The following is a 7,002-nucleotide window of genomic DNA, read 5'->3' as shown; positions in this document are numbered from 1 at the left end:
ATTAGGAAGATTTAAGTCTCAGGGCCACAACTTACCAGCTGTGTGATCTTGGGCATGATATCTTTCCTGTCTGAGTCTCAGTTTCCTCATCTGTAAAATGGGGATGATATGGGTTATCATGAAGATTAACTGCAATAATGGGGCATATAGCTTGCTTGGCATGGTGCTCAGCGCATAGTGAGCCCTTCTCCGTTAAATGCTAGCTAAGGCTGTGGGTAGTGTTATTAGGCACATACTCTGGGCGTTGATTCTTTCTGGAGGGGAGGGGTTAGGAGAAGCTTTCAAAGAGGAGGACAGCTGGTTCTTGAAGGATGATTAGAATTTCAAAAGGTTGACCATCTGTGGGGAAGGTTACTCCAGACAGAGAAAACCACCAGGGAAGTGCGAGCTGCGTTTGGGGAAAGCAGAAGAGCTTGTTGGGGCTGGAGAATAGAGTAGCTGGAGGGGACTGAGGGGAGGTAGCTGCAAAGGAGGGTCCAAAATGATGCAGAGGGCCTCACAGGAGAAGGGGTCCAGGTTTGCCTTAAAGGTTATGGGGAGCCTTGCAGGTGTTTTTCTGTTTTTGTTTTTGTTTTTTAATTGAGGCAAAAAACAAAAACATGTAACATGAAATTTACCATCTTAGGGGCTCCTGGCTGGGTCAGTCAGTAGAGCATGGAACTCTTGACCTTGGGGTTAGAAGTTTGAACCCCCACGTTGGTTATAGAGATTACTTACAAATAAAATATATTTTTTAAAGATTTTATTTATTTATTTGAGAGAGAGACAGATAGTGATAGAGATAGCAAGAAGGAGCATAAGCAGGGAGGAGAGGGAGAAACAGGCGCCCACTGAGCAGGGAAGCCGATGACAACAGGGAAGCCCAACGTGGGGCTCGATCCCAGGACCCTGAGATCATGACCTGAGCCGAACGCAGCTGCTTAACTGACTGAGCCACCCAGGCGCCCCTAAAAATAAAATCTTTTTTAAAAAGTTACTGTCTTAACCACTTTTTCTAAAAAGATTTTATTTTTTTAAGTAATCTCTATACCCAACATGGGGCTCAAACTCATGACCTCGAGATCAAGAATTGCATTTTCTACCCACTGAGTCAGCCAGGCACCCCCACCATAACCATTTCTAACTGTACAGTTCAGTGGTATTAACTATATTCATATTGTTGTACAAAAGATCTCTAAAACTTTTTCATTTTGCAAAACAGAAACTCTGTATCCATCAAACAACAACTCCCCCATTTTGCGCTTCCCTGAACTCTGGGGAACCACCATTCTACTCCGTTTCTGTGAGTGTTGACTACTGTAGATACCTCATGTAAGAGGAAGCATACAGTCTTTGTCCTTTTGTCACTGGCTTATCTCACTTAGCAGAATGTCCTCTAGCTTGGGGGCGCCTGCGTGGCTCAGTCAGTTAAGCCTCTGACTCTTGATTTCGGCTCAGGTCATGATCTCAGGGATGTGGGATCGAGCCCTATGTCAAGCCCCATGTCAGGCTCTCAGGCTCGGTGCTCAGCATGGAGTCTGCTTGTCCCTCTCTACCCCTGCTCTCTCTGAAATAAATAAATATTTTAAAAAAGGAACGTCCTTTATTAGCATTAGTGCACTAATGCAACTAATTCTATCAATACTACCATTATCCCCATTGTACAGATGAGGAAATTACAGCATATCACTTGCCTGAGGTCACAGTGATAACAGGCAAGCAGGAATTCAAATCCAAGCAGTCTGGCTCCAGATCATTCCAGGGAATCCCTGGGAGAGCTTTAAAATATCCGAGTGGGGCGCCTGGCTGCCTCAGTCGGTAAAGCATGAGACTCTTGATCTCTGGGTTGTAAATTTGAGCCCCACATTGGGTGTAGAGATTGCTTAAAAATAAGATCTTTTTTGTTTTAAAAGATTTTACTTATTTGTCAGAGAGAGAGAGAGCACAAGCAGGGGGAGCGGGAGAGGGAGAAGCGGCTCCTCACCGAGCAGGGAGCCCGATGTGGGGCTCAATCCCAGGACCCTGGGATCACAACCTGAGCTGAAAGGCAGATGCTTAACCGACTGAGCCACCCAGGCACCCCCAAAATAAAATTTAAAAAATAATAAATAGGGTGCCTGGGTGGCTCAGTCGGTTAGGCATCTGCCTTCGGTCCATGTCCTGGGATCGAGGGGATCAAGCCCTGCATTGGGCTCCCTGCTCAGCGGGGAGCCTGCTTCTCCCTCTCCCTCTGCCTGCTGTTCACCCTATTTGTGCATGCTCTCTCTTTGTCAAATAAATAAAATCTTTAATAAATAATAATAATAAATAATAAAATACCAGATTTCTGGATCCACCCTGGATCTGCACAGCAGAGCCTCTAGTATGGCCCCAGGCATCAACCTCTAAGACACTCTCCAGGCTAAAGGTGAGCCTTGAAACTGAGGGTTCTGTGGGGACAGACAAAGCCTGAGTCTGAGAGAGAGTAGAGCCTGACTCCCCCCACCTTCCCTGAGCACTGATTTTCCTTGGATTCAGGGGTGAGTGACCCTTTAGGGGGAACCCCAAAGGGGTGTCCAGGTCATTCCCATCCCTTCCCCCAGCCCCCAGAGGAAGTAGCCTTCAACCTCCCAACTCCCCCAGTCCTCCAGAGAAGGTTGTGCGGGAATGTGAAGATGTGAGGGAATATAAATGACAAATGAGCCCAAGAAAAGACACCCAACCTCTCTAGTAACCGAGGAAATCAAAATTAAAGCTATAAGAAGATTCCCTGGAAGGTTCTCAAGAGGGAAGGAATGTGGTCAGACACTTTCCTAATCACACTCACCCCTTTTCCACTTGGAACTTGAATGCACTTGAGTACTCTCAAAATATAAATTATTCCCCTTTTTTGGGGGGGTACATACTATCATGACCGCATTAGATCCGCAAATATCTTGGCATTTAGAAAGGACAACATACTGTCAAACTAGATACCAATAACCAGCAATCACAAGCATAATCACTTTTAAAATTTTAATCTAAAAAAAAGTTCAAAAACACTGCTCTATGCATTGAAGATGAATCTCCCAGACGCTGCAGATGAGCAAAAGCAGCCAGACACACACACACACAAAACCGGATACTAGGTGATTGCATTTATATGAAATTCAAGAACAGACAAAACCAATCTCTGGTGACAGAAGTCAGGATAATGGTTCTCTTCAAGCTAGTGACTGCAAAGGAACATTCGGGGGACTGGAACTATCCTGCGTCTTGATCTATGAGGGGATTACGTGGGTGTACCCCAAGTAAAAATTCACTGGGTGATAAATTTATAATGTATGTACTTTACGTGTACAGCTCATACCTTAATAAACATGTTTTGAAGAGTTGGCTTATTATGTCTTTCTGGTTATCCGTGCCTTTCACTAAAATCTGGATGGTGACTCAACACTAACTGACTATCTACAGCATACACAGCCACTCAGGGAAGGCAAGTGGCAGAAGCAAAGGTAGGTCAGGTTCTGGCTTTCTACCCACAAGCAGCTGGCACGTGGTTCTGGACTTAGAACAAGGATCACAGCTGGAGGGGACTACCCAGGGCCAATCAGGTTCGATGCCACTGAGATCCCAGTTCCCACACACACATGCCCCGAAAGAGCCAAGGCCAGGCCTGGACAGTCCACTCCATCAGGCAACTGGCTCAGTCAGAAGGCAGCCAGACGCAAGAGGCCAGCATGGGCAGGGTCACTTTGGGATGGGAATAGATGAAGCGTTAGTTAACAGGTGCCCTGGCCACAGGGATCTGTCTGGATCAAAGACAAGAATGGAGCTGGCCCATGGGGCAAGGGTGAGGCCAGAGTCAGCAGGAAGGAGCATTAGAAAAGGACATCAGGCGGCACCTAGGTGGCTGAATTGGTGAGGTGTCTGACTCCTGTTAATAGGATTCTCACCTCCCAGTGGGACCACATGCCAGGAGGCCTGGGCTTACAGTGGGGACAGGAGACTGGATGAAAGATGTTCAACCAGCCCAGATGGAAACCAGAGATACCCAGTTCCTGCTCAAGGTTACACAGCAAGTCAGCCACCGATCCAGGTCAAGACCCCACACATTCTATACGCTATGGGTTTCTTCCCACCACTCCAGCAATACCCCAAGACCCCAAGATCATTTCTATTTCCCCCTTCGGATGCTCTACAACCTATATACCACGTGTTTTCAGCTTAAAAAAAAAAGAAAGAAAAGAAACTTACTTCTTGAGTCTATGACAACTTACATCATCTTGAAAGTGAAAAAAAAAAAAAAAAACCCACACCACCCACTTTTAATACAGATCTTTGCTGTATTGGGAAGTACAAACAAACCAAAAGAGTGATAATTAGTTCTAAATTCAGGCGAGGTTTATGGAACGTGAACCGTTTGGGTAATCGGCTGGGGTGGTGCCATGAAGTGGTAATTAATTTGTTTTTTCCTTAAAATGTTTTACTTAATTAAGGGAGGTGCTGATTTATATACACCCATCCCCTGGGGATGGTTTATAAGGCAAGAGAAAATTCCGACTGTCTCCTTGCCACGTTTCTCATCGAATTATTTCGTTACGTTCAGATACACTTTTGTAACACTGATTGTGACAGATCCTGGAGTTATGGGCTCATAAATCCTGGGGGGGAAGCTGGAGACGTACACTTAATGGGAAATGTTCTCATAATCAAAAGAATATTTCAAGCTGTGACAATGCAGGCCAAGAGAGGGAGAGGGAGCGCTTTTCCTTCAAAGAATAACGGGTTGCTGAAACCAAGCCAGCACCTGCAGCTTTGTCTACTTCTCAGTCCGCTGGGCTCCCGAATCTCAGCTTGCAGAGGGTGGAAGTCAGGAGGAGTTTGCTCTAGTCCAGGCTCCACCATAACTTCCTTTGAGCTGATCTTTTATTTATTCAACATATATTTAATGAGCACCTACAATGTGGCAGGCACTGTGTTACATGCTGAGGATACGGTGTGCACAAGACAGTTTTGTTTCCTACCTTCACAGAACTTAGAGTCTAATGGGAAAAAGAACAAACACACAAAAGAATAAATAAGTGATAAGCATAATCCCTCCCTATGATCTAGCAATTCCATTCTCAGGCATACACCCAAGAGAAATGAGTGTGCATCTGTTGAAAGATATGAATAAAAATGTTCATAGCAGCGTTATCTGATAGCTCCGAATCAGGAATAGCCATCAGGTCCATCATCAGAGGAATGGATAAATAAATTGGGGTATGTTTACATAGTAGAATACTGCATAGCAATAAAAAAGAGCTTACTGCATGTAACCACACACAAAAACACAGCTGAACCTCACAAACAATGATGGATGAAAGAATTTGAACAAAAGGTGTGCAAACCATATGATTCCATTTATACGAAGTTCAAAAGCAGGCAAAATGAATATGACAAATCAGAAGTCAGGATAGTGATTACCTTTGGAGGAAGAGGCAGAGGAGCGTTGGAAGCATTCCACGTCCTGATACAAAAAGTGGTTATGCATATACATATGTACAAATTCATTGGCCTGTGCGCATAAGACATAGGTACTTGACCCAGGCATATTATACCTCAATTAAACTTCTAAAAGAGCGAACATTCTTAAGGAATGAAGAGTTGAAATAATTTCACATCATGATGAGAGACATGAAGAAAATAAAACTAGGTAACACGGAGGGTTATATGAAGGTGGGGGTGGAAGATGGGCAATATTAGGTAGAGAGGCCCGAAAAGGCCCTTCAGTACGGTGGCTTCCATCTGATACTGGAATGTCAGGAAGGAAGCTGCCCATGTGAAAATCCACGGAAAGAGCATTCCAGAGAACCAACAAGGGCAAAGGCCCTTAGGGGGGGCATCTTGGCAGGTCTCAGGAAGAACATGGAGACCAGAGTAGGGAGAGGGAGAACAGAGGAAGGGGCCAGAGGGGCTGTCAGCAGCTGGGCAAGAAGAGCCCTGTAGGCCGTGTAAGAGCTTGAATTTTATTCTAGGGGTGATATGAGCCACTGGAGGGTTTAAATTGGAGGGTTTCAACGGACCTGATTATTTATTTATTTGTTTTTGAAGTTTTTTTTTTTTTTTTTTTGAAAGAGAGAGAGAGAGCGTGGGGGAAGGGGCAGAGAAGAAGGAGGAAAGAGAATCCTCAAGCAGACTCCCTGCTGAGCCCAGAGCCCAACACAGGGCTCTATCCCATGACCCTGAGATCATGACCTGAGCCAAAACCAAGAGTCAATCGCTTAACCAACTAAGCCACCCAGGCACACCAACCTGATTTTTTAAAATTGAGGCCTTAGATCTATCAGAATGGGGAAAAGAAAACACCCAAACCTGACAATACCAAGATGGGGAGGATGTTGAGCCACAGAAACTCTCACATATTGTTGGTGGTGATGTAAAATGGTACAACCACTCTGGAGAACACCTGGACAGTTTATTACAACGTTAAACATACAGTTACCAAATGACCCAGAAATCCCACCTCTTGGTATTTACCAAGTGAAATGAAAAACCCACATGCAAATATTTATATCAGTTTTATTTATAATCACGAGAAACTGGAAACAATCCAAACACCCCTCGGTTGCGGAATGAATGAACACACTGTCATACAGTTGTATCACAGACTGCCACGCAATAGTAAGAAGCACAATCGAGTCATACCTGCAACGACTTGGATAATCTCAAGTGCTAAGTGAAGAAAGCCGGACACAAAAGGTCACCTATCGTGTGGTCCCATTTATAAGACATTCTGAAAAAGGCAAAGCTATGGTGATGAACAACAGATGGGTAGTTGCCAGTGGTTCAGGGAGAGGGGAGGGTTTGACTACAAAGGGGCAGCATGAGGGAATTCGGGGGGGAAATCAAACTGTTCAGGATCTTCACTGTGGATGGTGATGGTGGTTTCCGACTCTGCGTTTTCAAAACCCTTAGAACTATACACCAAAAAGAGTGACTCTAACTGTACATAAATTTTAAAATAATTTTTAGGGTCTCCTGGGTGGCTCAGTTGGTTAAGCATCTGCCTTCAGCTCAGGT

This window comes from Ursus maritimus, unplaced genomic scaffold, assembly GCF_017311325.1.
Source record: "Ursus maritimus isolate PB19 unplaced genomic scaffold, ASM1731132v1 scaffold_22, whole genome shotgun sequence".
NCBI classification, from domain to species: Eukaryota; Metazoa; Chordata; class Mammalia; order Carnivora; family Ursidae; genus Ursus; species Ursus maritimus.
Note: the sequence above shows the minus strand (reverse complement) of the source record.